This window comes from Triticum aestivum, chromosome 7B (genome assembly GCF_018294505.1).
Source record: "Triticum aestivum cultivar Chinese Spring chromosome 7B, IWGSC CS RefSeq v2.1, whole genome shotgun sequence".
NCBI classification, from domain to species: domain Eukaryota; kingdom Viridiplantae; phylum Streptophyta; class Magnoliopsida; order Poales; family Poaceae; genus Triticum; species Triticum aestivum.
In genome coordinates, this window is record NC_057813.1 from 292,490,952 (window position 1) to 292,506,059 (window position 15,108).

Consider the following 15,108-nt stretch of genomic DNA (forward strand, 5'->3'; position numbering starts at 1 on the left):
CCACTGAAGGTTCCTTTGCAGCAACCCATGTGATTTTGGGATACTGCTCAGGCTTCCAGTAGGAACCATCAGCATTCATTTTCCTCTGAAACCAACACCCTCTTTCCTAGGGTTTCGGTTCAGAATCTGCTTTTTGAGGACATCACAAAGTGTCTGATGCCCTTTCAGACTTTTATACATCTCTGTTTCAATCAATGTCTTCAACCTAGCATTTTCATCAGAAATAGTAGTGGTATCCTCAGAAGAGGGGTTAGTTACCACATCAGTAGTTGAAGACAGAGCAACAGTAGCAGCAGTGGCACATTCAGCAATAGAGGTAGCGTTATCATGCTCAATGCATTTTAAGCATGGTGGTTCAAATTCATCCTGAGCGGGACTGATCTGTTGAGCGCGAAATGACTCATTCTCTTTTTGAAGATATTCATGAGTCACTTTCAGTTTCTCAAGCTCTTGCTTCCTTTGAAGATAATCATAGGAGAGATTTTCATAAGTGGTTGAGAGCGTCTCATGAAGACTTTCAAGTTCTTGATACTTAGCATGAAGATTTTTTATGTCTTCAACTAAGGACTGTGAACGTGTCATTTCCGCGTCCAACAGGTCATCGCTTTTGTCTAACAGTTTTTGAGTATGTTCCATAGCCCTTTGTTGTTCAGTAGCAATTTTAGCAAGTGTTTTGTAGATGGGTTTAGATTCACAATCAGAGTCATCTTCACTTGATGTTTGAAAGTAAGCATCGCGCGATTTTACCTTGGCACCGCGTGCCATGAAGCAGTAGGTGGGAGCAGGATCGTCCTTGTCATCATCAGCGTTGGTGTGGGAGTCATTGTCTTCAGTGTTGAAGATGGACTGTGCGACGTAGGCTGTGGCAAGAGCCAGACTTGCAACGCCAGAGTCGGACTCAGCTTCAGATTCCACCTCTGCCTCCTCAGAAGCAGACTCCTCCTCTGAATCCATTTCCTTGCCAACAAAAGCGCGAGCCTTGCCAGATGAGCTCTTCTTGTGAGATGAAGACCTTGATGAGGAATTGGAAGAAGACTTCAAAGATTTCTTCTTCTTCTTGTCATCGGAGTCATATTCCTTGCTCTTCTTCTTCTTCTTCTCATTGTCCCACTGAGGACACTCAGAGATGTAGTGCCCATGCTTCTTACACTTGTGACATGTTCTCTTCTTGTTGTCTTGAGTGGAAGCTTCATCATTTCTTGAACTGGATCATGAAGACTTTCTGAAGCCCTTCTTCTTGGTGAATTTCTGGAACTTCTTCACAAGCATAGCAAGCTCCCTTCCAATGTCTTCAGGATCGTCAGAACCGCAGTCAGATTCTTCTTCTTCAGATGAGGAAACAGCTTTTGCCTTCAAAGCACGAGTTCGGCCATAGTTGGGGCCATCAATATCTCTTTTCTCAGAAAGCTAGAACTCATGTGTGTTGAGCCTCTCAAGTATATCAGACGGATCGAGTGTCTTGAAGTCAGGACGTTCTTGTATCATGAGGGCAAGGGTGTCAAAGGAGGTGTCAAGTGATCTCAGCAGTGTCTTGACAATTTCATGCTTGGTGATCTTAGTGGCGCCGAGAGCTTGAAGCTCATTTGTGATGTTGGTGAGGCGATCAAACGTGAGCTGGACATTTTCATTGTCGTTTCTCTTGAAGCAATTGAAGAGATTGCGAAGAACACTGATCCTCTGGTCTCTCTGTGTAGAGACGCCTTCATTGACCTTGGACAACCAGTCCCAGACTAGCTTTGACGTTTCCAGAGCACTCACATGGCCATACTGTCCTTTGGTCAGATGACCATAGATGATGTTCTTTGCAGTCGAGTCCAGTTGAATGAACTTCTTAACGTCAGTAGGGGTGACACCTTCACCAGTTTTGGAAACGCCATTCTTGACGACATACCAGAGGTCGACATCAATGGCTTCAAGATGCATGCGCATCTTATTCTTCCAGTAGGGATATTCTGTTCCATCGAACACGGGGCAAGCAGCGGAGACTTTGATTATCCCTACAGTCGACATAGCTAAACTCCAGGTGGTTAAACCGAATCACACAGAACAAGGGAGTACCTTGCTCTGATACCAATTGAAAGTGCTAGTTATCGACTAGAGGGGGTGAATAGGCGATTTTTATGAAAGTCTTCAAAACATGGAAGTTTCGAAGACAAACAATAGAAACAACCTAATTGATATGCAGTGGAAGATAAACTACAACAAGCAAGCCATAATCAAGTATGCAATAGCATTAACGTTCGAAGATTAATAGCAGCTAGGTAGTAGGATCAGGATGGAAGATAGTATGAAGCCAATCAACAATAGTAGTCAAGCAATGAAGTCAATTAGATAAGACGATAAGCAATGACTTCACGAAGACAAACTCAAAGTAAAGGAGGGAAGAGATAGAACCAGTTGCTTGTTGAAGACACAGGATTTGTTGGACCAGTTCCAGTTGCTGTGACAACTGTACGTCTGGTTAGGGAGGCTGAGATTCAACTCAGAAGACCGTGTCTTCACCTTATTCCCCTTGAGCTAAGGACACTTAGTCCTCGCCCAATCACTCTGGTAAGTCTTCAAGGTAGACTTCCAAACCTTCACAGACTTCGTTCACCCGGCAATCCACAATGACTCTTGGATGCTCGGAACGCGACGCCTAACCGGCTGGAGGATACACAGTCCTCAAGTGTAATAAGTCTTCAGGTCACACAGACAGAAAGACTTCAGTGATGCCTAACACTCTTTGGCTCTGGGTGTTTGGGCTTTGTCCTCGCAAGGATTTCTCTCTCTCAAATGCTTCGAGGTGGGTTGCTCTCAAACGACAAAAGTCGTATATTAACTCTGCGCAGCCACCAATTTATGGTGTAGGGGGTGGGCTATTTATAGCCACTAGGCAACCCGACCTGATTTGTCTGAAATGACCCTGGGTCACTAAGGAACTGACACGTGTTCCAACGGTCAGATTTCAAACACACACGGCAACTTTACTTGGGCTACAAGCAAAGCTGACTCATCCAACTCTGGATAAGATTTGCTCTCATTGTCTTCACTCGAAGACATAGGATTTGGGTTGAGCATCACTTCAGTCACTCTGACTTAGTTCACTTGGACCCCACTTAACAGTACGGTGGTTCCTATGACTCACCAAAGAAGAAAAGGAAACAACGAAACCACACAGTCTTCGTGCTCCATAGTCTTCACGCAATGTCTTCTCATGTCATAGTCTTCAATATGAATATCTTCTCATACCACCATTGTCGTCAATATCTTCATACATTTTTAGGGGTCATCTCCGGTAGGTAAACCGAATCAATGAGGGACACTACCTGCGTTATCCTGCAATTCTCACAAACGCATTAGTCCCTTAACCAACTTTGTCGTCAATACTCCAAAACCAACTAGGGGTGGCACTAGATGCACTTACACCCTTGTGCATGCCATCATCTCCATGCTTGTTCTTGCTCCAGTGTTCAGCCTAAAAACAAATGTATCCAATTTAGGCCGCATCATATTCTCATGAACATTATAATCATTACCAAGAAACGAAAGTACCTGGTAATTCAATTGGCATGCACGAGCTCTAGTAATTGGTCCAATATGTATAGTAGCAGGGACTGTGGGTGTAACAACGGTATTGATGTCCTCATCATCCTGCCCTTCTTGAAATGAAGTCGTCCTTGATGGAAGCTCGTCTTCCTCACCAAAATAAGGCTTCAAATCTGCAATATTCAAAGTGGGACTAACCCCAAAATCTGCAGGAAGCTCAAGTTTATATGCATTATCATTTATTTTCTCCAACACCTTAAAAGGACCATTAGCACGTGGCATTAAATTTTATTTGCACAAATTAGGAAATCTATCCTTACGCAAATGTAACCAAACAATATCTCCAGGTGCAAACACAACATGTTTTCTACCCTTATCTCCAGCAAGTTTATATTTAGTATTCATACGCTCAATGTTTTTCCTTAGTTAACTCATGCATTTTTAAGATCAATTCAGCACGTTGTTTAGCATCAAAATTAACCTTCTCCGAAGATGGAAGAGGAAACAAATCAATAGGTACACGAGGTAGGAAGCCATACACAATTTTAAAAGGGCACATCTTAGTAGTAGAATGCAATGAACGATTATAAGCAAATTCAATATGAGGCAAGCATTCCTCCCACATTTTCTTATTATTCTTCAAAACAGCCCAAAATTGTAGACAATGTTCTATTGACTACTTCGGTTTGTCCATCAGTTTGGGGGTGACCAATTTAGCCCATAGACATCTCCAAAAGTGGCTAAGAAATTTAGTACCATGATCTGAAACAATAGTATTTGGCACACCATGCAAGCGAATAATTTCACGACAGAAAAAATCAGCAACATTAACAACATCATTGCTTTTACGACATGGTATAAAGTGTGCCATTTTTGAGAATCTATCCAGGACAACAAATATGCTATCCCTCCCCTTCTTTGTTCGAGGTAAACCTAAAACGAAGTCCATAGATATATCCTCCCAAGGAACACTAGGTACAGGCAAAGGCATATATAAACCATGAGGATTGGGTCGTGACTTAGCTTTTTGACATGTAGTGCAGCGAGCAATAAAACGCTCCACATCTTGTCTCATCTTTGGCCAAAAGAAATGTGTAGCAAGTACGTCCTCCATCTTCTTCACACCAAAGTGTCCCATTAATCCTCCTCCATGTGCCTCCTGCAACAACAAAAGACGACTCTACAGAGCCCCAAATGGACTCCAGATCTCGCCTCCCGGTGAAGAACAGGAGACGGCGGCGGCTCCGTCTCGTGATACACGATAATTCTTTCTCCCTCGTTTTTTATGGAATAATGTGATTTTATTGCATCGGTTTCAAGGCCAGCAGGGCCACCAAGTGGTGACAACCCACCGGGGCGCGTCTAGGGGGGGGCAGGCGTGCCCTGGTGGCTAATGCCCACTGAGGTGGCCCCCTTAGGTGTCTCTTGGCTTCAGAAATTCTCTTTATTAATATAAAAAATCCTTGCAAAATTTTGTTCCATTTCGAGAACTTTTATTTCTGCACAAAAACAACACCATGGTAGTTCTGCTGAAAACAGCACCTGTCCAGGGTTAGTTTCATTCAAATCATGGAAATTAGAGTCCAAAACAAGAGGAAAAGCGTTAGGAAAAGTATATATGTTAGAGACGTATCAACTCCCCCAAGCTTAAACCTTTGCTTGTCCTCAAGCAATTCAGTTGATAAACTGAAAGTGAAAAAGAAAAACTTTTCCGAACTCTTTTGCTCTTGTTTCATAAAAAAGCTTAAAAACACCTAGGTTTTCAGCAAAGATTATAACTAACCATGTCGACAATAACTCTTAAAAATTATATTAACTCATATCAATGACATAATCAACTAGAGAGCAATAATAAGATATCTCAAATAGCAACATGTTGTCAAAACAACCAAGATATAATATGAGAATAGTGGTATCTTGCTAGCCTTTTCTGAGACCGCAAAACATAAATGCAGAGCACCCTCAAAGTTCAAGCAGTGACTAAACATTGCAATTCATGGTAGAAAAGATACAGTCATGATGCACCCAACATTAGCTACACACAATGCATCAACATGACAGCAGTGCTCTCAGGTTCTGGCGCTTATTTGAGAAGGTGATGACATAACATAGAAGTAAATAGATAGTCCCTTCGCAGAGGGAAGTAGTGATTTGCAGAGGTGCTATAACTTAAGTTCTTAAAACAGAGGTAAATGAAATTTTGAGACGTGCACCCTTCTCATTTACTTCATGACTATCAGTTATCAATATCTTCCATGCTAAACACGCTAGTGGCGGTTCTCAAGCGGAAATGTAAAGGTTATGACTCCATTGGTAGTTTTTGTTTGATTATTTGTAAGCTCTTTTCTTTTTGCAGTTTTGGACAGGGCATCCCTATTACCGCCCTTTTCTCGTGCGATGGCGTGTGAATAAACACTCGACCTCAGAATAACCCGCTTAGCATGGGAGATACCGACTACCTCCTGTCGTTCCATGAACGATCCAGGCACACAAAAAGGATATTTATTTGAAGTTTTTAGAGATGGCACATACAAATTTACTTAGGACAACAGGGTAATACCGCATAAAGGTAGGTATGGTGGACTCATCTAGAATAACTTGGGTTTCAGGTTTTTGATGTACAAGCAGAGTTCCCACTTAGTACAGGAGAAGGATAGCAAATTGGTTGAGAAGCGGCCAGCTAGAGAGCAACAACGGTCATGAACATGCATTTTGCATAAGTAACATTGGATGCTAGCATGAGTAGGATATGAACACCATGAACATAAATATCATAGAGGCTATGTTGGTTTTGATTCAACTACATGCATGAACATGTGCCAAGTTAAGCCATTGGAACATTCAAAAGAGGATACCATATCATCATACTACATCACAATCATTTTAACGCAATGTTGATATCTAAGATAAATCATTATTCACTCCTAGCTACTTATGCATGGCATGAGAAACTATAATCTCTAATTGTCATTGCAAACATGTTTGATCATAATAGGCTGAATCATGGATACTAGGTTAAACATATTTACAAAAACAAAACAAGTCGTGTTCATACCCATTTCTCTTTGCCACGGCCAGTTCATCTAATATCGTCATTATTGCCTTTCACTTGCATGACCGAATGATTTGAAAAATAATAATAGTGCAAGAGTGTTGTGGACTAAACTGGAATCTGCAAACATTTTATTCAAGAGGAGAAGACAAGGTAATATGGGCTCTTTGTTAGATCATCAATAATGCAAATGATAGCCACTCAACATTTCATCGTGGTCTTCTCCTCGGTATGACTTAATAAAAAGAAAAGAAATTTAGAGAAACACACTGAAATATTTTTGGACTTTTTGTTTTTTCACAAGCAAGCAAATGAAAAGGGAAAAACAAAAACGAGTAAAACTATTTACAGGGGAAAGCTCCCAACAAGTAAAAGAAGAACAGGGAAATCTTTTTGGGTTTTCTTTTTAGTGCTACAACAATTTAAACTAGGAAGAAAAATCAAAAAGAAGCAAGAAACATATTTTTGGATTTTCTCAAAGTTTTTCAAACACACAAGGAGAAACCTAGAAAATAAATTAAACATGGACGATACAATGAAAAAGTGTGGACACCGACAACTGGAATGGAATGTGTGAACATGAATGTAATGTCGATGGAAATACGTACTCCCCCAAGCTTAGGCTTTTGACCTAATTTGGTATTCACCAGTTGTACATACCGTGAGGTACAATGTTGAAGTGCTGGGGAGCAGGCACCATAGGGTTCCACTGCTGAGGCTCCTCCTGTGCTACAGCCAGGTTGTTCCTGTAAGCGACAATGTGCTCAATCATAATCCTGTATCCGACCCTAGCAACATGATCAAACAAAGCAGGTGCAGGCAAGGGATAATATCACGAGTTTTCTCAGTGAAAACTAAGTTATAAGGCATATCAATATTAGGGTAATCAGCAGCGATAAAATGATGATCCTCCGTAGCTGCTCTATCTAAGTAACCTTTGGGAAAAGGATGATCATGCTGGTGTATCTGCACACTAAAGCGAGTCGCCAAGCGAGTAGCGTAAATGCCCCCATGTAGTTTACCCTTGGATCTATTAAGGTGAAGGCGACGTGCCAAAATAGCTCCCAAGCTATAAGTGTTGTCGCCATAAAGTGTGCGAAGCAAAACATCAAAGTCTGGGGCGCTAAGTGAACCTACCTTCTCTCTCGCTAGCAAGCACTTTGCAATAAATAAGGCTAAATAATGCATGGTAGGAAACTGCAAGCTAACGACAGTGGTGTCTGTTGGGGATATAACTATTAGGTATGACCCGCCTAGGAGTGGTCGAGTTATACCTATGAGGACTCTTAAAGCCTAAGACAAGCTTGAAGATGGCGGTTCAGTTAAGGGCCCATAGCCCAAAGGCGACTTAAGGCCCATAGAGATAAACTGCCATATGTGCATAACTTGTATTGTAAGGCAAGAATAGGTAGAGACCGAGCCGGACACTGTTTATGAGCCGGCCGAGACTTTGTGAGCCGCTGGGCGTCGACCTCTGTATATAAAGGGACGACTGAGCTTGGGCCAAATATATTCTAAAATATGTTATCCTCATCAAACATACCTTGCCCAAGCTTGGGCCTTTTCATATCGTAAGCATAATCACTCTCATCATTAATAGTATGGATAGAACCAATAGTATAGCAATTATCATCATCACAATGAGTTGTAGGAGCAACATCATTTGGGAGGGATACCTTTTTACCTTTGCTTCTCCGTTTTTTATTTTTCTTCTTCACATCATGTGTGGGTTTAAGCTCCTTCTTTGAGCTCCTTATTAATGAGATTGGTTCAATAGAAAGCTCCTCCTAGATACCTAATTCATCATAAGAAATAATAGGAAGATATTGGGAAGTCTCTTCCCTTTCATTAGTGTTCTCTTCATCTTTTATTTGCTTTCTTTTCTTTATGTAATCGGCAAAATAAGGATTTTCAATGCAATTCACCGCACAACACATACAAATCTTCTCTAGATCAAAATCAAGAAATCTATCAAGATTAAATTTTGGAATACCCTCAGTTATATGTTTCATTTCTTCATACCCCCAAAGAAGACTCAGATCATTGTGATGCTCAAGGGTAATAAAGTTATCACAATTTTGGGACACGATTCAATCAAGAAACAATTTGCATCGGAGATTTAAATGACCATGTTCATTACAAAGTTCACAAGTACGGTAAAGATATTTTAGATTTTTAGCACTCACATTTAGCCTTTCCTGCAACCATTTAGTTTCTAAATGCTTATGCCTCTTGCAATATCTATCTTCCCTATTTGGTGCGTACTTGCAAACCCAATACACTCCACAAAAATTGACATGCTTATAGGAGACATTTTCATCATAACTAGTGCAATCATCATTAGTGCTATGGATATTCAAGGAATTCATACTAACAACATTGCAATCATGCTCTTCATTCAAAGATTTAGTGCCAAACATTTTATAGACTTTTTCTTCTAGCACTTGAGCACATTTTTCCTTTCCATCATTCTCATGAAACATATTAAAAAGATGAAGCGTATGAGACAAACTTAACTCCATTTTTTGTAGTTTTCTTTTATAAACTAAACTAGTGATAAAACAAGAAACAAAAAGATTCGATTGCAAGATCTAAAGATATACCTTCATGAACTCACCTCCCCGGCAATGGCGCCAGAAAAGATCTTGATGTCTACTACACAACCTTCTTCTTGTAGACGTTGTTGGGCCTCCAAGTGCAGAGGTTTGTAGGACAGTAGCAAATTTCCCTCAAGTGGATGACCTAAGGTTTATCAATCCGTGGGAGGCGTAGGATGAGGATGGTCTCTCTCAAACAACCCTGCAACAAAATAACAAAGAGTCTCTTGTGTCCCCAACACACCGAATACAATGGTAAATTGTATAGGTGTACTAGTTCGGCGAAGAGATGGTGATACAAGTGCAATATGGATGGTAGATATAGGTTTTTGTAATCTGAAATTATAAAAACAGCAAGGTAACTAATGATAAAAGTGAGCGTAAACGGTATTGCAATAGTAGGAAACAAGGCCTAGGGTTCATACTTTCACTAGTGCAAGTTCTCTCAACAATAATAACATAACTGGATCATATAACTATCCCTCAACATGCAACAAAGAGTCACTCCAAAGTCACTAATAGTGGAGAACAAATGAAGAGATTATTGTAGGGTATGAAACCACCTCAAAGTTATCCTTTCTGATCGATCTATTCAAGAGTCCGTAGTAAAATAACACGAAGCTATTCTTTCCGTTCGATTTGTCATAGAGTTCGTACTAGAATAACACCTTAAGACACAAATGAACCAAAACCCTAATGTCACCTAGATACTCCAATGTCACCTCAAGTATCCGTGGGCATGATTATGCGGTAGGCATCACACAATCTCATATTCATCTATTCAACCAACACAAAGTACTTCAAAGAGTGCCCCAAAGTTTCTACCGGAGAGTCAAGACGAAAACGTGTACCAACCCCTATGCATAGGTTCATTGAACCGACAAGTTGATCACCAAAACATACATCAAGTAGATCACGTGAATATCCCATTGACACCGCAGATAAGCACGGCAAGACATACATCAAGTGTTCTCAAATCCTTAAAGACTCAATCTGATAAGATAACTTCAAGAGGAAAACTCAATTCATCACAAGAGAGTAGAGGGGGAGAAACATCATAAGATCCAACTATAATAGCAAAGCTGGCGATATATCAAGATCGTATCACCTCAAGAACATGAGAGAGAGAGAGAGAGAGAGATCAAACACATAACTACTGGTACATACCCTCAGCCCTGAGGTTGAACTACTCCCTCCTCATAATGGAGAGCGTCGGGATGATGAAGATGGCCAGCGGTGATGGATTCCCCCTCCGGCAGGGTGCTGGAACGGGCCTTGAGAGGTTTTTGGCGGCTACGGAGGCTTGCGGCAGCGGAACTACCGATCTATTCTGTTCTCTGAAGGTTTTAGGGTATATGGACTTATATAGGCAAAAGAAGTCGGTCGGGGGAGCCACGAGGGGCCCACGAGGGTGGGGGGGTGCGCCCAGGGGAGGTGAGCACGCCTCCTTGCTTTGTGGCCACCTCGAAGCTTCCCTTACGTGCACTCCAAGTCCCCTAGATTGCTTCTGTTCCAAAAATAACTTTCCCGAAGGTTTCATTCCGCTTGGACTCCGTTTGATATTCCTTTTCTTCGAAACACTGAAATAGGCAAGAAAACAACAATATGGGCTGGGCCTCCGGTTAGTAGGTTAGTCCCAAAAATAATATAAAAGTGCTTAGTAAAGCCCATAAACATCCAAAACAGATAATATAATATCATGAATGCTTCATAAATTATAGATACGTTGGAGACGTATCACTAACGCTGCCTTAGAAGATTTGAAGAGACAACTAGCTGAGCTTCCGGTCCTTGCTGCTCCCATTGATAAGGAGTCGTTATTGTTATATGTGGCTGCTAGCACATGGGCTGTCAGTGTGGCCATCGTGGTGGAGCGCAAGGAGGCTGGCAAGGAACATCCGGTTCAACAGCCGGTTTACTACATCAGTGAGGTGCTTATTGAGTCCAAGCAAAGGTATCCACATTGGCAGAAGCTAGTTTATGGGGTGTTCATGGGAAACCGGAAGCTTAAGCAATATTTCTAGGGTTATCCCATCACTATGGTCAGTTCTGCTCCTTTAGGAGGTATCATTCAAAACAGAGAAGCCACAGGACGAGTCGCCAAGTGGGCCATTAAATTTGGGCCTCATGGTTTAAAGTACATGCCATGTACTGCTATCAAGTCTCAAGCACTGGTGGACTTCATCAACGATTGGATAGAACTGCAGATGCCTGAAGAGAAGCTAGACAACACATATTGGACTATTCACTTTGATGGGTCTAGGCAACTGGAGGGCTCGAGGGCTGGAGTTGTTTTAGCTTCCCCTCGAGGTGACAAATTTTGTTATGTGCTATGGTTGATGTTTCCCTGTACTAACAATGCAGCTGAGTATGAGGCCTTGCTCCATGGTCTTCGGATGGCTAAGGAGATTAATTTAAGCCGGGTGAGGTGCTTTGGCGACTCAGATTTGGTGGCTCAACAAGTCTCAGGCAAGTGGGATTCCAAGGATCCTCTCATGGCGGCTTATCACCGTGAAGTTGATGCCATTGCTGGACATTTCAAGGGTTACCAAGTGGAGCATATCGACCATAGAAAGAACGAGGCGGCTGATGCCTTAAGCCGGCTGGGGTCTTAGCGTAAGCCGGTGCCACGTAATACTTTCTTGGATATTCTGCATAACCCTTCTCTCAAGTTGCCTACAGAGGAAGACTTGGTTGTTCCGGACCCAGAAGCACAATTGGTGGCGGCTCTTCACGTCATCCCAGATTGGACAGTGCCATATTTGGCTTACATGACCTGGGGCGAGTTTCCTAAGGATGAAACCTTGGCCAGGCAGATTACCCCGCGGTCTAAGTCAATGACAATTGCCAATGGCGAGTTGCATCATCGCAGTGTCTCTGGGGCGTTTCAGCGTTGTGTTTCTCCTGAGGAAGGTCAAGAAATTGTTTGTGAGATTCATGAAGGAGATTGTGGCCATCATGCCGGGTCAAAATCCCTTGTGGCCAAGGCCTTCCGTCATGGATTTTATTGGCTGATGGCTCACACTGATGCGGAGGATCTAGTCAGTAAATGTGACGGTTGTCAGAAGTTTTTGAGACGTGCTCACGTGCCGGCTCAACAGTTGAGGATGATTCCAATTACTTGGCCGTTTGTAGTCTGGGGGCTTGACATGGTTGGGCCCTTCAAAAGGTCCAAAGGTAAAAAGACCCACCTCTTGGTGGCGGTTGGAAAATTTACAAAGTGGGTTGAGGCAAAGCTAGTTAGTAAGTGTGATGTAGCTACGGCGGTGCAATTCATGAAAAAGGTGATTTTTCATTTTGGTTTTCCACACAGTATTATAACTGACAATGGCACTAATCTGTCCAAAGGCGCCATGGAAGAGTTTTGTCAACGTGAGCATATTCGGCTTGATGTTTCATCAGTGGCTCATCCCCAGTCCAATGGTCAAGCTGAAAGAGCCAATCTTGAAAGGCATCAAGCCCTGGCTTTTGGTCCCCTTGCAACGGACGCCGGGTTGTTGGGTTGAGGAGTTACCCCCTATGATATGGAGCATCAATACTACTCCTAACATGTCTATGGGTTATACACCTTTCTTCATGGTTTACGGAGCCAAGGCGGTTCTCCCTAGTGACATCCTTCATGACTCGCCCCGCGTGGCAGCTTATGTTGAGGCTAAAAATGAACAAGCGCGTCAGGATGCACTTGAACTGTTAGATGAAAAGCGAGACCTAGCAGCAGCTCGAACGGCGAATTACCAACAATACCCGTGCCGCTATCACAGCCGCCGGGTTAAGTCTAGAACCTTTCAGGAAGGTGATTTGGTGCTCCGCCTCGTCCAGGATCAAACTGATGCACACAAGTTATCCCCACCTTGGGAATGGCCTTTTGTGGTCAGCAAGAACTTAAACAACGAGTCATACTACCTTATCGATGTTTGAGAGCACAAAGACTCACATAAGTTAGAGGAGGAGACCCGCCGGCCGTGGAATATCGCTCATCTGCGGCCTTACTACACTTGAGCCACCGGCTCTCATGATGTACATATTTTGACGATGTATATATTATGATAAGTAATAAAGCAGGACCTCTATCCTTTTCATCCTCAATGATCATATGTCTTTATCATTATCATTTCCAATGACCAATTGGGGGCTGATCGTATTCGAATCTAGCTTAACCCTCTTGGTACGGTTCATGATCGTATTCGAATCTAGCCGTTAAACCTCATGATAACTAGGGGGCTTCCTGTTCAAACATAGGTCCTATTTGAACCAAAGAGAACATAGTTGTCGGTACCCTCTTGATCGGCACAATGCCAAGCTCACTAGGGGGCTTCTTGATCGTATTCGAATCATAGCTTAACCCCTTTTGGGAACCGACTTTGATCGTATTCCAATCAGAGTCGTTAAAAAACTCTCAAGGTCATTAGGGGGCTTCCCGTTCAAACATAGGTCGTATTCGAACCAAAGAGAACATAGCTGTCGGTACCCTCTTGATCGGCGCAACGCCAAAGCCACTGGGGGCTACATGATCGTATTCGAATCCTAGCTTAACCCCTTTGGAATGGTTTATTGATCGTATTTGAATCATAAGCCTCGATTGTTTCTTGTTATTTGGTTTAAGTTTTATTTGAAAGCAGCCTTTGTTTTGACTTGAGACTTTTTGTTCAAAGATCTAAGTGTAAGTGCGGTTTAAATTTAACCCGGCTTGATTTTGGATGATAAGTCGCCAACATATGAGAATCATCATATCTTTATAAGTATTGGTTTCTAAATATTGGGTTATCACCCTTACTATCCGGGTCACATGAACCGGCAGTACAAATCCAAAGATCACAGGTATGATATTATAGTTGTGTTTCATAATTATATTTCACAAGAGGCTTATCTGTGATTCTTTTTCCATATTAATGGTTATATGTAAAGATATAATGACCCGCCTTGCGGTAAGCCGCCAAGGGATCTTGTGATTTATTTCTGTGTGCAGGACAATTCAGAGCCTTGTTGGGGCATAAGGAAAACAGATGATAAGTATAATACAGTTGAATATAAGATGGCAGCTTAACAGTGTTGAGCACCAAACACGTGCATGATGGCACGGTAAAACAAAGTTATTCTACCCTATTACATGACTCCCCGAGTCCAAATGATTAATACTGTTTTTCAGCAGATCACAGGTATGAGCCGCTTGGCGGATTAATTCTCATGTTGACCTGAAGCGTCTGGTCGGGTCAACATCAATTAGTCCGGCCGGGTCAACTTCAGGGGCGAAGGTATGCTTACAGATTGGAGGGATCAGGCTGGTCACATTATAATGCAGCGTTGGAATTCTCCGGTTCTCTGCGTCATAACCCAGCTGGTACTTGGTGAGATTTGCTTCATCAGCTATTAGGGTGGCCACAGGGTGTATCTCCTTCACACAAGTGCCGAAGTCTTCCTGTTCAAAGGGAGTGCCATCCTCCTTAAGGCTTGGGTAACCTATGGCGATGTCGGCCGGGTCTAACTCCGGTAGCCAAGCTTTGGCCCGGCTTAAAGTAGCCACGGCTCTGGCTCTTGCATATGATCGCCTTAGTTCGTTGAACCATTGGGGTAGCACAGAAAGCTTCCTTAATACATCTGCCAGGAGTGTGGGAACTTCATTGGACAGGGCCACTGTGGCTAAGGCACGTTGAGATCCGGTATAGAGTTGTTCCACCAGCGTGTAAACCACCTTCATCTTCATCAGCATGTCCTGGTTAAGATTTGAACTCCTGGGGCCTATATAAACAAGGTCAGGTGACTTCATGACAATCTATATGATCAATAGAAAGATTCAAGTATTTAACACTTGCAGGGCGACTTACCAAAGATCGTTGAGACCATCTGAGATACATGGCGTTTTAAGACGAATAATTCGACGGAAGCCTCTTAAAGAGCCGCCTCTGCCTTTTCAGCTCGATTGATCAAAGTGAA